At 49.3% G+C, this 23,721-nt stretch overlaps 1 protein-coding gene across 1 annotated transcript in view; it reads right to left on the reverse strand.

The window, feature by feature from the left end:
* Positions 1–6,170, reverse strand: part of LOC120924745 (proteinase-activated receptor 1-like) — a 42,429-nt gene extending 36,259 nt beyond the window's left edge. Inside the window, exon 1 of the mRNA XM_040335768.1 lies at positions 6,140–6,170. The gene's annotated coding sequence lies outside the window, so the exon portion shown is untranslated. The remainder of the gene's footprint in view (positions 1–6,139) is intronic.
* Positions 6,171–23,721: the final 17,551 nt, after the last annotated feature.

The raw sequence follows: 23,721 nt of genomic DNA on the forward strand, positions 1-23,721 counted from the left end.
ATGGAGAAGACAGTAGGGGACATGAACCTGATCGAAGTGTTGGTGTACTTGGATGACATTATTGTGTTTGGAAAGACACTTGAAGAACACGAACAGAGATTAGAGAAAGTGCTAAAGCGACTTCATGACGAAGGCCTCAAGCTTTCCAGAGAAAAGTGTCAGTTCTACCAACCGTCGGTTCACTACCTGGGTCATATTGTCTCTGCAGAAGGGATATCGACAGATCCAGAAAAATTGGAGGCAGTTACCTCTTGGCCTAGACCAACCAATGTGACGGAGCTACGGTCATTTCTGGGATTCTGCTCCTATTACAGGAGGTTTGTGGAAGGATTCGCAAAGATCGCAAGGCCTTTAAACGAATTGTTTAAGACAGAAGATGACGACGACGCTTCTGAATCAGAACGGCCGGTGAAGATCAACCTGGGGCCTCGGAAGTCCAAAGAGTCCATTCGTGACCAATGGAATCCCAAATGTGAAGAGGCGTTCATTCAGCTCAAAAAGAATCTAACCACTGCTCATGTTCTGGCCTACGCGGATACTTCCAAGCCTTATGAGTTGCACGTGGATGCCAGTAGAGAGGGACTTGGAGGAGTATTATACCAAGAACACAGTGGTATACTACGCCCAGTAGCCTACGTGAGCAGGAGTCTAACTTCATCCGAAAATAATTATCCTACTCACAATCTTGAATTCCTGGCGCTGAAGTGGGCTGTCGTAGATAAGCTTAAAGATTACCTATACGGGGCTGAGTTTGTGGTGAGAACTGACAACAATCCGCTCACCTACTTACTAACCACAGCCAAATTGGATGCAACAGGGCATAGATGGTTGGCAGCCCTCTCAGAATTCAACTTCAGCTTGAAGTACCGGCCAGGAGTGGGAAACAAAGATGCAGATGCTCTCTCCAGAAGGCCCCATGGGTTAGCTGTCTCCGAGAAAGAGTGGACTCGAATAACCCCTGAAGGGGTGCGAGCTCTGTGCCAAGGAACAGAGTTACAGAAAAAAGGAGGACCCAGAGCTGAAGAAATAGGAGTTTCGGCAGTGGGAGTACCCAAATTCTACTGCAATGTGACTCAAATGGGAAGCAAGGACCTACCCAAATTGTCAAAGAAAGATCTAAGGAAAGATCAAGAAGAAGATCCCCTTGGAAAGTTGGTCCTGGAGGCTTTGGAGGATCACGACCCAGGTGTGCTCCTTACCAGTCCCTCAAGAGAAGCACGGCTGGTGCATAAAGAGTGGAACAGGCTGCAGCTCCATCAAGGGGTGGTCTACCGTAGGGGCCCCTCTGATGGTCCCGAAGAGAAATGGCAGATGTTCCTGCCCAGTAAACACCGAGAGACCGTCCTAGCTGCACATTATTGGGAGCTTGTGAGTATAGATCACTTATAATTGGTTATAGACTCATTTTAGCTACCCGGGTTCTTTTTTTTCCCTTTTGGTTTATTTGCTAACTACTGCAAAGACGCTTGCAGGGTCATCCCTGTACATGTAATATTGTATGCTTAAACTGATGTTTACCCTTTTCCTTACCCTCTTTACTATATATATCAAGTAAAGCTACTTCTTTGGTTTTTACTACATGGTTTGTGTCGGGTGTGTTTACTTCCGGAGTAACAAATCTGCAGAAGGTAACATTAGTATATTATTATTGTTGCATTTTTCATATGTGCTTTTGTGGCCCCAGCCAAGTAGGGGACACAATACCATTGCATGTGACAGGTGTGCCAAGGGAGGGTTCGAGCCACTTAAAGGGGGTGAATCACTTAGCGAGAGTAGATCCCAAATCTAACCAGCGGCTCCTGAGGGGGTAGCGCTACACTTATTTTCCACCATAATTTGCAAATAAATTCTTTCCAAATCAGACGATGTGATTGGATTTGTTTCCACATTTTGTCTCTCATAGTTGAGGTCTACCTCTGATGACAATTACAGGCCCCTCCCATCTTTATAAGTGGGGGGAGAACTCGCACAATTGGTACTTTTTTGCCCCACTGTATATTGTTGTCATGAACTTCTTTGAAATGTCTAGGCACTGAACATTTATCCTTCTCCGTCAGGATGCTATTTCTATTCTATGTTCATTCATTCTGGTCATCATTAGGGATGAGCCCAACCCCCCCCCCCTGTTCGGTTCGCACCAGAACCTGCGAACACACCAAATGTTCGTGTGAACTTTAGAACCCCATTAAAGTCTATGGGAGTCGAATGTTTGAAATCTAAAGTGCTAATTTTAATGGCTAATATGCAAGTTATTGTCCTAAAAAGTATTTGGGGACCCGGGTCCTGTCCCAGGGGAGTGTTTGGGGACCTGGGTCCTGCCCCAGGGGAGTGTTTGGGGACCCGGGTCCTGTCCCAGGGGAGTGTTTGGGGACCCGGGTCCTGTCCCAGGGGAGTGTTTGGGGACCCGGGTCCTGCCCAGGGGAGTTTTTGGGGACCCGGGTCCTGTCCCAGGGGAGTGTTTGGGGACCCGGGTCCTGTCCCAGCGGAGTGTTTGGGGACCCGGGTCCTGTTCCAGGGGAGTGTTTGGGGACCCGGGTCCTGTCCCAGGGGAGTGTTTGGGGACCCGGGTCCTGTCCCAAGGGAGTGTTTGGGGACCCGGGTCCTGCCCCAGGGGAGTGTTTGGGGACCCTGGTCCTGTCCCAAGGGAGTGTTTGGGGACCCGGGTCCTGCCCCAGGGGGAGTGTTTGGGGACCCGGGTCCTGTCCCAGGGGAGTGTTTGGGGACCCGGGTCCTGCCCCAGAAGAGTGTTTGGGGACCCGGGTCCTGCCCCAGGGGAGTGTTTGGGGACCCGGGTCCTGTCCCAAGGGAGTTTTTGGGGACCCGGGTCCTGTCCCAGGGGAGTGTTTGGGAACCCGGGTTCCTGTCCCAGGGGAGTGTTTGGGGACCCGGGTCCTGCCCCAGGGGAGTGTTTGGGGACCCGGGTCCTGCCCCAGGAAACATGTATCAATGCAAAAAAAAAAGTTGGGGGAACTCCACGCCATTTTAAAAAAAAAAATGGAGTGGAGTTCCCCTTAAAATCCACACCAGACCTGAAGGGCCTAGTAATTGAATTTGGGGGACCCCCACGCATTATTTTAATTTTTTTTATGAATGAATCCTCTCTGTAATTGCCAGAGCCGACAATTCATTAGAGCCGCAAAGCCGGTTTTAAATAACTTTTATTCCTTTCAGAAATTACATTTTGTGCAGGGACAGTTCTATGTACGGGAAACATGCGCTTTTTCACATGCTGACTTTACACCCCCCCCCCCTAGGTACGAAATTTAAAGGAATATTTCACTTTTATTGTTTCACTTTTAGCATTATTAAATTCACTGCTCCTGAAAAAACGGTAGTTTTTAAAACTTTTTTTGCATTGATACATGTTTCCTGGGACAGGACCCGGGTCCCCAAACACTCCCCTGGGACAGGACCCGGGTCCCCAAACACTCCCCTGGGACAGGACCCGGGTCCCCAAACACTCCCCTGGGGCAGGACCCGGGTCCCCAAACACTTCCTTGGGGCAGGACCCGGGTCCCCAAACACTCCATTGGGGCAGGACCCGGGTCCCCAAACACTCCCCTGGGACAGGACCCGGGTCCCCAAACACTTCCCTGGGACAGGACCCGGGTCCCCAAACACTCCCCGGGGCAGGACCCGGGTCCCCAAACACTCCCCTGGGACAGGACCCGGGTCCCCAAACACTCCCCGGGGCAGGACCCGGGTCCCCAAACACTCCCCTGGGACAGGTCCTGGGTCCCCAAACACTCCCCTGGGACAGGACCCGGGTCCCCAAACACTCCCTTGGGACAGGACCCGGGTCCCCAAACACTCCCCTGGGGCAGGACCCGGGTCCCCAAACACTCCCCTGGGGCAGGACCCGGGTCCCCAAACACTCCCCTGGGGCAGGACCCGGGTCCCCAAACACTCCCCTGGGGCAGGACCCGGGTCCCCAAACACTTTTTAGGACAAAAACTTACATATTAGCCTTTAAAATTAGCACTTTAGATTTCTCCCATAGACTTTAACAGGGTGTTCCGCAGCTTTTTGAATTTGCCGCGAACACCCCTAATTGTTCGTTGTTCGCCGAACAGACAATGTTCGAGTCGAACATGAGTTTGACTCGAACTTGAAGCTCATCCCTACTGTAGTCTTCATTGGTCGAGATTTTCAGACAATATACATGAGGCCACACGGGCAGAGTAGACCATAGATGACATATGCGATGCCACAATTAATAAACTGCTTCATCTTCTGGCTTCTCCCATCTACCCCAGTTACAGCGTTTTTTCCTGTAACGTATGTACACAGTTCCCGCACTCCACATCTATAGCTCCCCTTCTGATGAAAGATGGTAGTCCAGCCATTGTTCAACCCTTTGCTCTTAATTTTCTTTACCCTACTCGGGGCAATGATGCTCCTCAAATCTTTGGGTCTTCAGAAGACTGAGTTTGGATGAGGCAGGAGGCAAGTCTTCAAGAACGGATCCGATTCCAGAACCTTCCAATTTTTCTTGAAGATTTTCTGTATCATAGAGACTTTGTTGTTATACCTAGTGCAGAACCTCACCAGTGGTGCTTCATCCTTGGCATACTTTGTAGTTTTATCGCTCTTTATATCGCCGTCTCCATATAACTGCAAATACTTCTGGAAGGCCTCCTCTATATGCACTTCGTCATACCACTTATCCTTACATTTGTTCCTTAAGACCAAGCTTTGATCTTCATAATCCTTTTTAAGAGTACAAGTCCGCCTAAGTCTACAGAACTGCCCGAATGGAACATTCTTGATCCACCTTGGGTGATGACCTAGGAGTTCCATCCCCTCGGGTGGGAGGGGTTAAGACTAAAGGGCGGGACTGGCCAATTGATGGTCACCTGATTTTGGACCCCTCTACACATGTGCACACCTATTCATATATATTTGAGGGCACTTAGGAGAAGGCTATAACGGACCATCTAGGCTCTGAAGAAAGGGGTGTGGCCCAGAAACGCGTCAGCCATTCTGCTGTTGGGGTACCATCCGATCCTCGGTATCATCAGGTCCTGCTGGCAGGAACCAAGAGAACAGTCTGATTGCTAGATAAGCGTGTATTTAAGCTCTCTTTGTGAGTAAGACTATTGCTTTTATTTTCTTCAATAAAAACTTTTTTATGGTAATACACTAGGTCGGTGCGCCCTCCCAACCTTTTTTTCTTTCTTTTTTTAGCCATATGAACGCCCGTGGTTCTGAGGGGGGGTGCAAGATTGCCCTAGGATTGGACTACACCACCCTTTAGCGAAAACACCAGAGCGCAGGAGAATTTTGTATTATTACCTTGTGGACTCACGATGGTCCTAACTGACCATAGAGCTTACGGACCATAGAGCTTACCGACCATAGAGTTTACCGACCATAGAGCTTACCTACCATAGAGCTTACCGACCATAGAGCTTACCGACCATAGAGCTTACCAACCATAGAGTTTACCGACCATAGAGCTTACCAACCATAGAGTTTACCGACCATAGAGCTTACCAACCATAGAGTTTACCGACCATAGAGTTTACCGACCATAGAGCTTACCTACCATAGAGTTTACCAACCATAGAGCTTACCGACCATAGAGCTTACCAACCATAGAGCTTACCGACCATAGAGTTTACCGATCATAGAGCTTACCAACCATAGAGTTTACCAACCATAGAGCTTACCGACCATAGAGCTTACCGACCATAGAGTTTACCAACCATAGAGCTTACCGACCATAGAGTTTACCACAATTGGACGAGGGATGAGCTCAGTGTTCGGACGTTCATTCAAATGCCAAATGTTTTTGGCGTTCATCAAGGACTGAGAGCTTCCAGTTGTCAATGGTTGCTAAGGAAGTAGTGGGTGCTTGTACCCACCCCGTCCCTACCAACCACTGATGTCACTTGGCCCATTCATTTATATGGACAGAAATCCCCGGCCACAAACATATGGACAAGGATTGGAGTGGTGACACCATTGCCTAAATATAGTCACAAGGCCATATTTGAACAATGATGCCCCCACTATCTCCGCCCCTTCTGCTATATTGCCAATGACATCTCCAGTGGCGTTGTGGCTCCGTGCCATCCAGCTACCCGAGGACTGTTTATCTGTGCTCTGCCCATTACTACTACAATATGATACTCACAAAAAGAACCACCTGAAGAATGATTAAGCCCGGGATCTGCAACAAGAAAATAATTAGGAATTCAGTTGATTCTCGGGATTCATCTTTACACACAAAACACAACATTCCTCCGTCACATCGTCACATAGTTGGTAAAGGTTCAATAAAGATTTGAGTCTATCCACTTCAACCTGAGTGTATGTGTTTATGTCAGTACCATATACCATGTCCCTGTACATTCTTGTCAGGTGTGTACTTACCGAGGCCGCGATGCTGAGAGCGGTTCACCCTTGCGAATTGACGCACTCCGCCCCCTGGAGGTGAGACAGGGAGAGGACGGCGCGAAGAGGCACTGGCTACCAGCAGGTAGGGTAGATCTTGTAGATGATCTGGTAGAGCTGAACCGTTAGAGCAGAGGCAAAAGGGAAGTCACCAAGAGCAGGCTGAGGGTCAAACACCTGGCAGGTGCAGCTCTTTGCGGGATGTCAGCTGAAGACACAAGTCCAGAGCACAGCAGGGGTTAGAGCCAGTAGGCAGCAAACTAGGTCCGGGTGCAGGCTAAGGCCTCGTACACACGGCCGAGGAACTCGACGTGCCAAACACATCGAGTTCCTCGGCCAGTTCAGCCCTGAAGCCGCCGAGGAGCTCGGCGGGCCGAGAGCTCCCATAGAACAACGAGAAAATAGAGAACATGTTCTCTATTTTCTCGACGAGTTCCTCGGCGGCTCCATCGGGCCGAAAGTGTACACACGACAGAGTTTCTCGGCAGAATCCGGCTCTGACCGAGTTTCTCGCCGAATTCTGCCGAGAAACTCTGTCGTGTGTACGAGGCCTGAGGGTTTGTTGCTGAAGGTGCAGGCTGAGGGTCAAACACCTGGCAGGTGCAGCTCTTTGCAGCTGAAGACACAAGTCCAGAGCACAGCAGGGGTTAGAGCCAGTAGGCAGCAAACTAAGTCCGGGTGCAGGCTGAGGGTTCGTTGCTGAAGGTGCAGGCTGAGGGTCTAGTACAAGGGACAAGTAATCAGTCCAAGCAGCAGGTCAGGGTCTGGAGACAAGTAGCAGATCCGAGTCACAGGCCAAGGGTCAAACACAGGTAGAGAAGCAGATCCGTAAAACAAGCCAAGGGTCAGGTCCAGGAGAGGAGAGCCGATCCGGGTCACAAAAGAAGTTCAGATACAGGTAAACAGGAAGCCAGGTACGAACAGGAAGCTGACAACAAACCAGCAACCTGTCAGGGTACCTGGGCCGCGTTATATAGGCCCGCCAGAGCTCCGATTGGCGCACTAGTGCGCATGCGTGTGCACCGTTCCCCCTGCTTGTGCCTCCGCTGATGCGCCATTCCACCGCGCATGCGCATGCGCATAGGACGGCGGCTGGCGTGGCTGACTTGGCAATTCCTCTGACAATTCTATTCACTGAGAAACTTATATACAATCCTCTACTGACACCACTGTGACGGGAGTCACTTTGGGCGGGGGGGGGGGCGGCTCGTGGAACCCAGCTTACATTAGAGAGGTCCCGCGTCGCGAAATTTTAATTTTACATAGTTTGCGTAAGTGAATCGTTCCCGCGTCGCAAAATTTTTATTTTACGTAGTTTGCGTAAGTGAATCGTGAATGGCGCTGGACGCCATTCACGTTCACTTTGAAGCAAATGACGTCCTTGCGACGTCATTTGCCGCAATGCACGTCGGGAAACTTTCCCGACGGAGCATGCGCTCTACGCTCGGCGCGGGAACGCGCCTAATTTAAATGATTCCCGCCCCCTACGGGATCATTTCAATTGCGTGCTCTTGCGCCGGGCATTTTGCCGGCGCGCCCGCGCAATTTACGGAGCTTATGCTCCGTGAATCGAGGGCAGCACAAAAAAATTGCGGGGGCGCAGGGCAAAATCGTTGCCCTGCGCCTCCGTAAAAAATACGCGAATTTCCGAACGTACGCCCGGCCGACGCAGTAAAGTTACGCCGTTTCTGTTAGGCTTTTCCCGGCGTATAGTTACCCCTGCTATATGGTGGCGTAAGTGCAGCGTACCAATGTTAAGTATGGCCGTCGTTCCCGCATCGAAATTTGAAAAAGTTACGTTGTTTGCGTAAGTCGTCTGTGAATGGGGCTGGACGTCATTTACGTTCACGTCGAAACCAATGACGTCCTTGCGGTGTACTTTGGAGCAATGCACACTGGGAAATTCCACGGACGGCGCAATGCGCCGTTCAGGAAGAAACGTCAATCATGTCGGGTCACTGTACATTTACATAAAACACGCCCCCCTGATCCAAATTTGAATTAGGCGGGCTTACGCCGGCCGATTTACGCTACGCCGCCGTGACTTACGGAGCAAGTGCTTTGAGAATACAGCACTTGCCCGTCTAAGTTGCGGAGGCGTAATGTAAATCGGATACGTTCCGCCGCCGCAAAGATAAGTGGTTCTATGTGAATCTAGCCCTTTGGTGTATTTGCAGTGCAGTGCAACTTTTTTAAATAAAAGCCTTTGAATCTTCATACTACACCATGAGGCTTTCTCCTTTCCATTCTGCCTGAGTGTTACATGGAATCGGTGATCGGTGATCCGATCGGGTGAAACTGTAAGGCCCCGTACACACGACCAAACATGTATGCTGAAACTGGTCCGCGGACCAGTTTCAGCATACATGTTCGGTCATGTGTAGGCGCGAGCGGGCAGAATTCCAGCAAACATTTGCCCGCCGGGCCTTTTCCCAGCGGGCAAATATTCCTGGACTTGTTTTAAAACCGTCCGCTGGAATCCTGCCCGCTCGGACATGTACGGTCGTCAGTACAGACCTACCGTACATGTCCGAGCGCCCACCGTCCTTCGCATGCGTCGAATGACTTTGACGCATGCGTGGAAGCATTTAAAAGGCAGGCCCGCCCACGTCGCCGCATCATCGTCGCGGCGACGGCGCGGACACGCCCCGCGTATTGTTTACGCGCAGACTTCTGTACGATGGTTAGTACAGCCATCGTACAGAAGTCCCCGGGCAGACATGTACGGTGAAAACGGTCCGACGGAGCGGTTTCATCGTACATGTTTGCCCGTGTGTACCCGGCCTGAGGAGTATACTGCAGCAGAAATCCAGTGTAAGACGAACGGAATTCAGCACAACGCGATCGGTGTGTCCTGGAGGAGGAATCCCCGGATGACTATCCTGGCTTGGCTGGAGGATATTCTGATGGGCGTTATACGATCTTCTATCTGGTAAGTGGCTGTGAATGAATTTCCTTTACTAGATGAACAGAACATCAGAGTGGACTCACCTGCTGATCCCATTTCATTTCTATGGACTTTGCCATTCATGAGTCGCTCATATTTATCTATTGGAACGAATCTTCAGAGTTAATCCTTTAGTATTTATGAACTCACCTGTCTGTTTTTTTGTATGAACACTATTGTTGAAGGACACTGGAGTTTGTGTGATAATTTATATTTTCTAGGTGAGACCGCAATTCATTTTTTTATATATATATGTATGTTGACTGAAGTTTTAAGGTTTTTTTGATTGCAGCACCACTTTATTCATCATTTATTTTTATTTTTGCAATTTTCTTGTTTGCACGTTGCTGTCATTTTTTCATTATTATTTATTTAATAAGGGGTTCAGCGCAGATTGTTTTCCCTTTTATACAGACCTCCATACCATTGACTCTTACAGGGCCCTGTTTGAAGTCAAATGTAAAACTTTGTTTTATTTTCTTCACCAAGTAAACTACTCACCCTTGGTTAAAGAGGAGTTCCACCTAAAAATGGAACTTCCTCTTAACCCACTCCTCGCCCCCTTACATGCCACATTTGGCATGTAATTTTTTTGGGGGGTGGAGTGGGGGCTTCAGGAGAAGGGGACTTCCTGTCCCACTTCCTCCTTCCTCCGAGGGGCTGGAAAGGCGATTAGCTTAATCGCCTTTTCACAGCCCCTCCCTGTAGGCGAGCGCCTGTCCAATCGGACAACGCCGCGCCGCTCGCGCATGCGCAGTGCCGCTCGCGCATGCGCAGTGGGTGCCCGGCCGTGAAGCCGAAAGCTGTCACTGCCGGGTGCCCACACTAGAAATGAAGACGCCGGCCGGCGAGGGGGGGGGCGAGGAGCGGAGCCCCAGCCGGCGCATCGCTGGAGCCGTGGAGCAGGTAAGTGTCAGTTTATTAAAAGCCAGCAGCTACACTTTTTGTAGCTGCTGACATTTAATAAACTTAAAAAATGGGTGGAAAACCCCTTTAAGTTATCTCTTGTGTGAGGCTTTATCTGTCGCATGCGTGGAGCAGGAAACCAGCAACAAGGTAAGGTTTTTCCTTTACACATATACTGGTATAGTACTCTATGGTATTATTGTGGTTCTCCACTGCTAGTGGGTCCCACAATCAAGTTATTGTCCAGGTGTGTCAGGGGAGGGTTCGAGACACACTTGTGGGGTTGATAGGCAGAGCGTAGACCCAAAAATAAACCAGCAGCTCCTACGGGGGTAGTGCTACAGTTGTTTTATAGTACAGGTAAATGTATGCAGGCTTGGCTGGCAGCCAAACCTGTCTGTTTTCGTAATGGGTTGGGTAGAAATCCAGGGAGAGCTGGATGACTCAAAGGCAGCATCTCCCCTTACTTACCAAATGTTCTGGTACCTTCTAGAAGAATGGGAGGGGAGAAGAGGTGGAGTTGCCTGGAGTAGTCTGAGGACCCTGACCTATGCCCAACTTGGATTAGCAGGGGGTAGGCCCCCTCAAATACTCAGGGTCTGCCCGCTGGGAACTAGTTGTTTGGGTGGAAGCTAAAGATGGAGTGTTAGGCTGTTGTTGCCTTTGAGGGAGCTCCCCAGTCTGGGGGGGGTGACCATGGGCCTGGGATCGGATGTGGACAGGACCCTCTCGAGACACATGGAGGTGTCCTGGACAGAAGGCACTGGGAGCAAGGAGAGGACAGTGGGAGAACACTGCTGGGCAAGTCTCCAGGAGCAACAGCAAGAGTCTGGTGAATCAGCAGGACTGTGAGGCACGCCTGAGAGGAGTGGCATGGCGCAGACTGGAATAGGTGCAGAGCCAGTCAGGAGAACTATGGTGATACAGGCAGTGGAAAGAGGCAGCTGCAGCCAGAAGGGCTGGCAGGGCCTGAAGAGGTGGTACTGAGAGCAGTAGCCACATGTGGGACAGCTAGCACTAAGAACTATTACCATTTAGCTACACCATAGGGGCCTGCAGTTCCTGCCTGCAAAGGGCATTTGCTTTGGGCCTGGCTGAGCCATTGTCAGGCCCCAACCACAGTGCTAGTTGGTTCTGGCAGTGATAGTCTGCAAGCAAGTGTATATGCTGGAGAAGAAGAGACGAGGTTGTCTATACAAGTAGTCCTTACATTTCCAATCTTCAAACAAGTGGGCATCCCATATGCACCCTATATCCATCCAAGATCTATTCCCCGTTGTAACGGGAGGGCCCGTGGGACCCAGAAGCTCTTGAAAAGTAGGAGATACTGCTTCACCAATGACTCTTATGTCTAAAATCATCCTATGTCCACTAGGGGCATAGGATGACTGAGAGATGATATCCTGGATTGCTTTAACATGGGTCTGTAATTCACAATGTATTCCAGCATATCTGGAAGAACTATTTACAGGTTGTTTATTTTGAACTCAACAGGTTAATTGAAAGAGTGACTCATTCAATGTGGGAACACAGACTGTTAAGTGTTAATGTTGTCTGCTACTGTGATGTAAATGCATCTTTGTATGGCTCCTAAGAACCTTCCATTGTGTTGTGCTAATGGACACTGTATTGTGTGAAGTTCTATTGATGATAAATGTGGATTGTGAGTTAACACAGTCTAAAGGTCAGATGTCTGACTTATCAGCTGTAGTTAATTAGCTCATGTAAATTATGTCTACTAAAGAAATGTGTATTGTATAGCAGGTGTCTATCTTGAAAGGTCATATCTCGGAGTCACCTTGTCTGGGTAAATGATTAATAATTAGCTCATGTAAATTAGATCAAGAGCTGGTGCCAGAAGGTCTACCAAAAAGATGTGTATTGAGCTCCTTGTGTCATGTGGAGTTGAGTCATTGTTCATTTTTTGTTACTGACTGTATATAAAGAGTCTGAATTTCTCATTAAAGAGTCTATTAGTTTTGAACCAGAGAACAGAGCTGTGTGTCTCGTTTCTGGGGGAATCCGTATGGGTCATGTTCGCCGGATTGTGGAGTGTCGATAGCTGTCTTGGGTTCGGAATGGAATATCTTAAACGCGGTTAACCCCTGTCCCATTTGAGGTTCTGTTACACCAGTATAAAAACAAAAAACAAGGACTGTTTCTTGACTGAAGTGTGTCTGGAAATTGATGTGCCTGGCTGTGCAGGGTGGGAGATGAACCACAATCACCAGCAGCCCTTATGGGGGTACCGCTACATATTTTCACATAAAAGGAACATTTCTGATCTTCATTTGGTACATTTTTATCTTTAACACTTTCACATCCACAGACAAATATAATTTTTGTAAACTGTAACGGAATGGCACGTGACACCCAAAGACTTTTGAAGGATGGGGGGTACTCCTGTGCCAGCTGCACTAATGACTCTTGGGTCTAGGGTCATCCTATGTCCCTTTTGGGCATAGGATAACTGAGAAATGATATCTCGGATTACATGAGATGGGACATTAAAGGGGTTTTCCAGCCATTTTTTGAGTTTATTAAAAGTCAGCAGCTACAAAAAGTGTAGCTGCTGGCTATTAATAAACTGACACTTACCTGCTCCACGACTCCAGCGACGCGCCGGCCGGGGCTCCGCTCCTCGCCCCCCCTCGCCGGCGTCTTCATTCTTACTGTGGGCACCCGGCAGTGACAGATTTCGGCTTTCCCGTCGGGCACCCACTGCGCATGCGCGAACGGCGGTGCGCAATGCGCGAGTGGTGCGGTGCCGTCCGATTGGACAGGCGCTCGCCTACAGGGAGGGGCTGTGAAAAGGCGATTAAGCTAATCACCTTTCCAGCCCCTCGGCGGAAGGAGGAAGTGGGACAGGAAGTCCCCTTCTCCTTAAGCCCCCACTCCCCCCCAAAAAAATTACATGCCAAATGTGGCATGTAAGGGGGCGAGGAGTGGGTTAAGCGGAGGTCCATTTTTAGGGTGGAACTCCTCTTTAATGATAATTCATGTATTGCAGGATCTTGGAGTATTACAGGTTGCTTATTCTGACCCCCAACAGGTCAATAAGAATGTCTCATAGACTGTTGAGATGCTAATTAAGGCTGCCTATTGTGGGATGTTTAAGTGTCTTGCTGTGATTGCATTCTGTGTCCATTGTGCTAATTAGGTCTGCTTCTAAGATATTTCATTGTGTATGCTAATGACACTGTATTGTGTGTGGAATGTGCTTGTCAGCTGCAGTAATTGACTCCTCTAAATGCGGGGCCAGAATGTCTGTCTTGGAGTGAGGGGGGGAACTCGTTAAGGGCCCATTGTGTGATGTTTTGGGTGGAGAGTTTCATTGTCCCTGTGATTACTGAAGCATGCTTTGTAACTGTATAAAAACCTGAGAGCTGACCATTAAAGCATTCATTTGTTTGACTCGGAGAACAGAGCTTGTCTCGTCTTTCTGGGGAATTGGTATGGATCATGTCTGCTGGCTTGTCGGACTGTCGGATAAGCTGTCTTGGGTTGGTGGAATGGAAGATCGTAAACGGTGTTAACCCCTGACCGTTACATAAACCAACTGTTAGGGGGAAACAGTTGGGTGGCTCTTCAGCCGCTCGATTCTTTTCACACACCCTGGTAACAGTCGATCCCCCAGCCATGTTTTCAGGGCTCTGCACTCCCATCAGCAGATCTAGGACCAGCATGGTGGGTGCCGCTGGGTAGAGAGGAAGAAGATCATTAAACTTCTGTTTGTTGATCTCCCCTTCCTACGAAGAACCCAGAAGTAAAATTTTTCATGTCAATTCCCAGTCCTTCTGTCACTTTGGATCTAAAGGAGAGTGATCTGCTCTCCATTATCTTCAATAGGGGGCAGGTGGGACATCGGGGGTCTAAAAGTCACTCAAGAATGCATCACATGTGATAAAAAAAAATTGTGAAAAAAGTTTGTAAAAAATGAAGGTACACCCAAGAACTTAAACCCCCCTAAAAAATGTTGAGCCCCCCTGATGTAACCTCATCTTTTATATTTTACCAAAAAATTGGTAATGGCTAATAGGGATGAGCCCGCTCTCTGAATTTGACTCGAACGTCGGGTGTTCGATGAATTCTGAACATTATGGGGCGTTAGCGGGGAATCTGAGCGCCCGTGGAATGCCCCATAATGCACTGTGAGATCGCAGTGCATTGACCACTGCTGAATGGCCAAAGCACACACCTGACCTGCATGCTCTGGCCAATCACAGCGCACTCTGCTGTGAGAGCCATGATTGGCCAAAAGCAGGGTGCCTTTGGCCAATCACGCCCCACACTATGTAAGGCTGCTTACACAGCGGCCGTACATAGTGTAATGAATGAGAGCAGCAAAATTACATTTCTAAACGAAAATTTAATTTAAAACTCGCTCGCAGCTGTAATGTATTGCCGGATCCCGGCATAATACATAAAAATCATAGAAAAAAATGGCGGACAAGGTGCTTTGGGGGGGCCAGAAATCACCCTCCCCATGTTGAGGGCATGTGGTCTGGAATGGTTCAGGAGTGGGACCGCTCTCGTCCCACCTTTTCCTGCGGCCCGGCAGGTTGCATGCTCAGTTAAGGGTCTGGTATGGATTTAGAGGGACCCCCATGCCATATATTTTTTTTTTTCATTTTAGTGTGGGGTTCCCCTTAAAACCTATGCCAGACCTGAAGGGCCTGGTATGGATTTTGGGGGGGCCCCCACGCCATTTTTTTTTATTTTGGCTCAGGGTTCCCCTGCCAACCTGGAAATGGACTGGGGGGAACTCACGTTGTTTTTTTCAATGATTTTTTATGTATGTTGTTGGGATCCAGCAATACATTACAGCCACGAGCAATTTTATATATCATTTTTTTCCTTTTAGAAATGTAATTTTCCTGCGGTACTGTTATGAACATGGGAAAGATGCGCTACTTTACAGGCAGACTAAGGCCTCGTACAGACAGTCCGTGGACCGTTTTCATCAGACATGTCTGCTGGGATCATTTGGTCTGATGTGTGTACCCACCATCAGACCAAATTCCCCGCGGACAGAATACGCGGTGACGACGCGGTGACGTGGCGTCGACGATGACGCGGCGACGTGCACGAACCTGGAAGTTTAATGCTTCCACGCATGCGTCGAATCACTTCGACGCCATGCGTGGGTTCTCAGGCCAGCGGACATGTCCGATGAGTTGTACTAACCATCGGACATGTCTGACGGACAGGCTTCCAGTGGACATGTTTCTTAGCATGCTAAGAAACATTTGTCCGCTGGAAACCTGTCCGCTAGCCCAGGAATCCGGTCCGCTAGGCCGTACACACGGTCGGACATGTCAGCGGAAACTGGTCCGCGGACCAGTTTCAGCAGACATGTTCGGTCGTGTGTACAAGGCCTAAGGTGTAATGGCAAACACAAGATTTCTGTGACTATTGTGTTAATTGCCTCTAGATGGCGCATATGTGCTTACTTGTTCATTTATTTCCCCATCATGCATTATTTCATGCTAGCTTCCTGTTTTCTGAAAGGAGAACAGTGCTTTCTCTCAAGGTTATCTATCTATCAAGGCCCCGAGGCGATTCAGTTCGCATGTGTTGCGCTATACAAGTTTCTCACTAACTCACTCACTAAAGTAAGTCATCTACCAAGAATCTTCAAGGTACAAACCCCCCTCTCTTATCTCACAAGCAGGCAACAGTGGTATATAGATTTATTTCTGTCTAGATATTGTCGTGAAAATTTGTATTTAATATGTATTGTCATAGTGTCACCCAGTGTTAGTACTTCCGCGGGCCGCTCTAAAGAACTGACTGGGGCAGTCTGAGGCTGGTTGAATCTCGTCTGGTAATAGAAAATGTCTTGAGGTTGGAGTGTGATGTTTGCGGCGTGGGCGTATGTCCTCCGGCGAGGGGCCCTCTGTGCATTAGCGCGGACGATTGTTGAGGAGGGAATACGCTCACTTATGTGCGCTCTTGTCTCTGCTGTGTCTGATCAGCATTGTTTGGGACTGTTTCCATTTATTACGCCTGAATCTACTGTTCTCCTTCTTCCTTCAACTCTATCCTTTCACCACAAGTTTAATGTTTGTACCCGGGTGGGTAATAAAGAGCACAGAAAGGACACCTGTCGTGGATATTCCATTACTGCTATATGCAACCCTAAGACGGCGGAGGAGCCGTGAGGTAACATGCCACCCAAAAGCAGCTCCTTCGAGGGTAGTGCTACACGTGGAGGCTCGTCCGGGATAGGCTGTTACCTCGAACAACCGAATTGAAAAATTTTTTTCCGATGTTAATACAAGGAATTGCCGTGGTGTTGGACTGTGCTGGTGATGAAAGAGTTAACGTCTCCTTTACTATTTTTGGTGCACGTGCATCGGAGTGAAGTGTGCCTGCAACGTGCGGGAAAAAGAACTTAAAGTTGGAGGAGTTACCCACCCCTATGTGAGACATAGGGCGAGTTTGGTGCCAAAAGGACAGATCGATTGACCGCCCACGAGAAAAGAGTCGTGCAACCATGTCTGTGCCACTGACGCCGTTTGAAAGACTAAGACCCCCGATGTCTGTACCGGGAGTCAATCCAATATCTGCTGCCACCGGAGTCCCCCTGACCGATACCGGGATCTGAATGAGGACCCAGGGGAAGTTTTGTTTTCCAGTGGTAGCGTGGAGGTCCTCGGACTGTCCTGCCCCCGCTGTTTGGAGCTGGCCCTCCGGATCCTGCCACTTGTTTCAAGTGGAGCCACCAACTGAGTCTCAACGTGAGTCACGGGTGGATTGGATCACCGGAACGGTGACTGCTGAAAAAGAGGTCCTATGGCCTGAACCCTCTTCCACTACTCTGACCACCAATCCTGAAGCAGTGACTGTTTCCTCCACTTTGACCCTGCAATCGGCTGCTACCCCGACCGTGTCGCCAGAGGTAAGCGACACCGAAAATAAAGAGAGTGTGCAACCGAGACAGTATGTATGGCGGTGGTCCCTGCTTGCCTCACCTCTGGAAAGATGGGCACTGTCAAGGTCTCCCACGGCTGTGGTCGAGGCCCACCTACATGTACACATGACAAGGTTAGTACTCTTGTTGGAGAAGGTGTGTGTTTGCCTGCGGAAGAGTATGATACCTCTGATCTGGACTCTTCATCCGATGTTGGGGATGACCAGTGGTTTGAGCCGGAGCTGCCCGAGTCACAGTGGGGCAGAAACTCCCGTGCTTCCAAACCCCCGCAGACACAAGAGATGCTCTGGGGATGCCGCATCACACGCGGATGTCCCGCAGCTAACCTGGGGAGTTGCGGTGCCAAGCACCAGTGTTGTTAAAGAGATTGTTCCCATGCCTGCTGCCTTGCCTGTTGCAAAGAGAGCGCCTGACGCCATTGTCATGCCAGGACTTAGACATCCCTGTACCTTGCCGAAACTGTCTCGCCTTCAGCGCATAGTCATGAAGAAGGTGGCCCAGGACTACGGGTGGGAATTCCCCTATGTGCCTCCATCTCTCATGACCCTAATTGAAGAAATGAGAGAGGAATGCTGCAGGGATGCAATTTGGGAACTAAATACGCATTCATCTGTACCTTCATGTGTCCTTCTCATCCCTGGTGGTCTAGGGTGGCATACTTTTTTTTTTTTTTTGCTTCCCTGTTGGTCCAGTGGGCATCCCTGGTGGTCCAGTGGGCATCCCTGGTGGTCCAGTGGGCATCCTCGGGGGGGCTGTGCTGATAATCGATCAGCACAAACCCCCCCTGTCACAGGAGCAGCCGATCGGCTCTCCTCTACTCGCTTCTGAAAGACGCGCGTGAGGAAAAGCCGATTACCGGCTTTTCCTGTTTACATCGTGATCAGCCGTGATTGGACACGGCTGATCACGTGGTAAAGAGTCTCCGTCAGAGACTCTTTACCTTGATCGGTGTTGCGGGGTGTCAGACTGACACCCTGCAACAACGATCGCCGTGATGCGTGCCCCCGGGGCTCAAAATCCTGAGGACGTCATGTGACGTCCACTCAGGTTTTTACAACCACTTTGCCAACGTCAATTTGTCATTGGCGGGCGGCAAGTGGTTAATGACATAAAAAAATGTCATTTTTTACAACCCGAAAAACGGTCGTGTGTACGCGCCATTACTTGTTGATATGTATTCTCCTAAGCCTTGCAGTTTGAGAAAATCTCAGAACTTACTTTGAATGTGTCTCTTTGGGAGGAAAGGAGGTTTCGCTTTTACTGGGGAAGGTGCAGCTTCAGTTCCACCCTTAGTGACGTCCTAATGTGTATTGATGTATATTTGCATATTGTGAAGGACTTTTTACCTATATGCTTCAGGTTAATCCTCCCTGCTTGTTTAAGGCTGTTAATGGTATTTACCCTTCTGCAGCTAGTCCTGTTTCAAATGTTAATTGTTCTAGCCCTGTGTTTACTGGTTACTGTGATTAGATAAGTGGCTCATGTTAATTATGCTGATTGCTTCATTGTGGTAATTATCTCTCTATATGCGGAGCCGAACCGGCTAGATACTGATTAGTTCAAAGAAATATCTTTATTTCAAAGGAGCTGTATTGAAGACCCCCCACTGTGTAAGAGGGGGGCGGAGATTTGTCATTGTAACAGTTTTGGAAATGACATATAAGCTGTGTGATATAACATTAAAGTCTATCTTGTTCTAGCAGTAAGCCTGGACTAATGTGTGGCTTTCTGGGCGATCTCAGGAATATTCCTCCTAGTGGAATATTGGGTGACGTTCTTATGGAAGAAGGGAATCTTTGACGGGGATATCATACCAATACCGTCACAAATTGGTTGGCAGCAGCGGGATTTTCCCTTCTACTCTCCTTTACACCCGGGATTCCAAGCAGACACTGGAAGAACTACTGGAAGTTCGTGGAAGGATTGCTAGCAACAAAACCGAACGGGTCATAATAGCAGAATCAATGGAGATAGACCAGGAGAACGGGATTGCAGCAACGCCAGCGGTACAAGAGATGGAGACACCAGTGATTCAGGAGGAGGAATCGCCAGCCAACAAGCTAATGAGAGAGAAGCTAGCATGGTTCGGCCCGAACCCAACGGCAGATGTGGTGCTGAGAGTGATGGAGCTACAGGAGGCTAAAGAAATAAGGGACGCAGAACTACAGTTAAAACTGGCAGCAGTCCAACAAGCAGCCGCACCTTCTCCGAACAGTGAGTACAGCACAGCAGACGCAAGGAAGATTCCGTTTAGCGCTTTTAAAGCTTTTGATGAAAAGGACTGTGAAATTGATAACTACCTGGCAGACTTTGAGCGACAATGTAACCTGCACCGAATAGCTAGAGGAGAGTGGGTTGCAATATTGTCAGGCAAACTGTCAGGCAAAGCTTCTGATGCTTTCCGGACCGTGCCAGATCAGGATATCCATAGCTACGCCAGGGTTAAAGAAGCGCTCCTGGCTCGTTATGCAGTAACCCTAGAGTCCCACCGACAGAAGTTCAGGGACTCACGCAAAACCACGAAAGACTCTTACGCGGAATGGGCATGCCAGTTGTCCCTGTCGGCCTCTAACTGGGTTAACAGCAGCCAGGCCACCACCGCAGAGGACATTTTGCAACTAATGCTCCTGGAGCAATTTTACAATCACATCCAGATGGATGTCAAAGACTGGGTGAGAGATCGCAGGCCCATGACTCTACCAGAGGCCGCAAAGTTGGCGGATGAATATGCGGATACTCGCAAGACAAACTAGGTCACATCACGGGTACAACCTCCACGACCAACGGTGCCCTCACACCCACCAGCCGCTAGATACCAACCTCCTAACAGACCGGTGACATCTAGCCCTCGCTATCCACGCCAGGAGGACAACGAACAACGCTGCTTCCGGTGCAAACAGCTGGGTCACTTCAAGCAGAATTGCCCCATGAACGACAACACCAGGTCAAATTGGTCTCAACCGGGGTACCACCCACCAGCAGCAGCCCATTGTGTAGACTCGGCTTGGGATCTCCAGGAGCTGGGTCCGGAAGAACCATTGGACACCATTTACGAAGTCCTCATGGTACAATCTGGTATTACAGACAACAGGGAACACCATTGTCAGCTGGTCATGGGCGACGGCCATGAGCCGGAGGGGCCCTGGAGGGAGCTGGGCAGAAAGAGGCACCGCCGGCTACCCCCCAAGAAGAAGAGGTCCTGGAAGCCGTATAACAAGCTGACCTGGGAGGAGAAAAAGGGACTGGAGGAGAGGGAGTCGCAGCGGGCGTCCCAGATGCGGGCCGAGATGTTCGCCAAGGGCCCACCGGTGGCCCTTTACACCACCACCCAGTTCCTGATGATGAAGGACCACGTGGAGAGCCTGCAGAACATGAGCAAGCAGGAGCTGATCCGTGAGTACATAGAGCTGGAGGAGTGCATAAGCCGCATGGAGGAGGAGAACAACCACCTGAGGTCACAGCAGGCTGACCCCCCCAGGCTCCATGAACTGGAGATGGAGCTGGAGAAGCTCAAAGAGGAGAACTGGCGGCTGCGGAGGGAGCAGAGGGTGGCTGACCCTATGGGGCCCTGATTCCTCCCCCACCCCCCCCCCCCGAACTCTGAGCACCGGTGCTACAGCATTTCAACAAATATAACTTTTTCTTTTTATGAATCTCCTGTGACTGTCACTTCAGAGCCATAACCTGCCCCCTCCCATAGCAGGACACCTAGATGGCGGCGCACAGACCCATTCACTGTCTTCACACTGACTTCTGGTGACTCTGCAGATCGCACAAAGACTTGGGGACTGAACGGCGTGTGATCTGACGACCTGGTGGCATACCTGAGTCTGAAGCAGTTGCCAAGGGAGGTCAGTCACGCCAAACGGAGTTAACCTCGGACTAAAAGCTCTGAACCCGTCAACCCTACTGGACCAGGAAAGGTCCAACCGGGCTTGCCGGAGCAGGGAGAAAGGGGGGCCATTGTGAAGGACTTTTTACCTATATGCTTCAGGTTAATCCTCCCTGCTTGTTTAAGGCTGTTATGGTATTTACCCTTCTGCAGCCAGTCCTGTTTCAAATGTTAATTGTTCTAGCCCTGTGTTTACTGGTTACTGTGATTAGATAAGTGGCTCATGTTAATTATGCTGATTGCTTCATTGTGGTAATTATCTCTCTATATGCGGAGCCGAACCGGCTAGATACTGATTAGTTCAAAGAAATATCTTTATTTCAAAGGAGCTGTATTGAAGACCCCCCACTGTGTAAGAGGGGGCGGAGATTTGTCATTGTAACAGTTTTGGAAATGACATATAAGCTGTGTGATATAACATTAAAGTCTGTCTTGTTCTAGCAGTAAGCCTGGACTAATGTGTGGCTTAATGGGCGATCTCAGGAATATTCCTCCTAGTGGAATATTGGGTGACGTTCTTATGGAAGAAGGGAATCTTTGACGGGGATATCATACCAATACTGTCACACATATGTTCTTCCAATTTTTGTTTTGCAGGTTGTTAACCTTCAATCAAAACTGTCGGAGAATGGGGCAGGGTAGATAGTCTGGATTGTGTAATGTCATAATGTATAATTGTGAATGTAACGGGAGAGCCGTGGGACCCAGAAGCTCTTGGAAAGCAAAATGGACAGTCAGAATATATCTTGGGCTACCTGAGATGGGACTATTATGTAATTATTATCCACAATATATTCTAGGATATCTGTGGAGAACTGGTTGCTGTTTGTTGATTCTGAACTCAACAGGTTAATTGAAAGAGTGACTCATTCATAATGTGGGTCAATGGAAAGGTAGCCAATGGCCTACGTGATACTGGGGCCACCATGACCCTGCTACAGAAGAACCTCATCCCAGAGAGCTGGCACACCGGCGATACTGTAGCCGTAAGAGTAGCGGGAGGCACCGTCTTCCGGCTACCCATTGACAGTGTTCACCTGGATTGGGGGGTTGGTTCGGGACACGTGAATGTGGGGGTGATGAAGGATTTGCCAGCGGATGTACTACTGGGAAATTATTTGGTCCCCCTCATTTCTGCTTATGCCCCGATGTGCCCCGCTGAAGCCAACCCAGTGACTACCCGTGCCCAGACCCGTGATGATGGAACCGGCCCGCTTACTGCTGAGACCTGGGTAAGACTACCTTCCCCGACATGTACTGTAGATCCGGCACAATATCACAGTCTAAAATGGGAATGTGACAAGTTGGCCAGTGAGAAATCAGAGATGCAACGACACTACGTCACGTATTATGAGATGTCCCGTGGCTTGAACATTGAAATGCACAAACAGGCGGAAATTGTCAAAAGATTAAATGGGATTTGCATCCAGGTTGTGTCTTATCTGTCCCAAGAGCATCAGCAACAGGGAGCCATTGAGAGAGCAAAGCAAGTGACTGTTCCAGAACTGAATTCCATTATTCACCTTCACCATCAGCTACCGACCTGGTAAGCAAAATGGCAATGCTGATGGGTTGTCCAGGCATTAGAGGAATGAACTTCGGAGTCAACCCGTCTGGGGTCTCCTCCTGTGTTATTCTCCTGCCGAAAGGGGGACATGTAACGGGAGGGCCGTGGGACCCAGAAGCTCTTAGAAAGCAAAATGGACAGTCAGAAAATATCTTGGACTACCTGAGATGGGACTATTATGTAATTATTGTCCACAATGTATTCCAGGATATCTGTGGAGAACTGGTTGCTGTTTGTTGATTCTGAACTCAACAGGTTAATTGTAAGAGTGACTCATTCATAATGTGGGGACACAGACTGTGAGGTGTTAATTTCATCAATTCCAGCCCACCTGTCTGTCTGGTGTGAGGTAAATGAATCTAGGATGGCTTCTGAGGATCTTTCATTGTGGCTTGTGCTAATTGAAGGAGACATCGTATTAACCTGTTGTGGACAGCATTAACCAAACTGTAATATTCCAAGATATTCAGCAAAACATGAATTATCATTTATCAGTCACCCTATGCCCAAAAGGGGCACAGGGTGACCCAAGAGTCATTAGTGACGCAGGCACAGGAGTACCCCCCATCCTTCAAAAGTCTCTGGGTGTCACATATCATTCTGTTACACCTTGTATCCCTGCTCTGCAGCCTGATCCCATCTACCTTATCCCTCTCCTGATCCTGATCCTGTCCCTCCCGTGTACCTGTTCCCTTGTATCCCTGCTCTGCAGCCTGATCCCGTCTACCTTCTCCCTCTCCTGATCCTGTCCCTCCTGTGTTCCTGTTCCCTTGTATCCCTGCTCTGCAGCCTGATCCCATCTACCTTCTCCCTCTCCTGATCCTGTCCCTCCCGTGTTCCTGTTCCCTTGTATCCCTGCTCTGCAGCCTGATCCCGTCTACCTTCTCCCTCTCCTGATCCTGTCCCTCCTGTGTTCCTGTTCCCTTGTATCCCTGCTCTGCAGCCTGATCCCATCTACCTTCTCCCTCTCCTGATCCTGTCCCTCCCGTGTTCCTGTTCCCTTGTATCCCTGCTCTGCAGCCTGATCCCGTCTACCTTCTCCCTCTCCTGATCCTGTCCCTCCTGTGTTCCTG

This window comes from Rana temporaria, chromosome 1 (genome assembly GCF_905171775.1).
Source record: "Rana temporaria chromosome 1, aRanTem1.1, whole genome shotgun sequence".
NCBI lineage: Eukaryota > Metazoa > Chordata > Amphibia > Anura > Ranidae > Rana > Rana temporaria.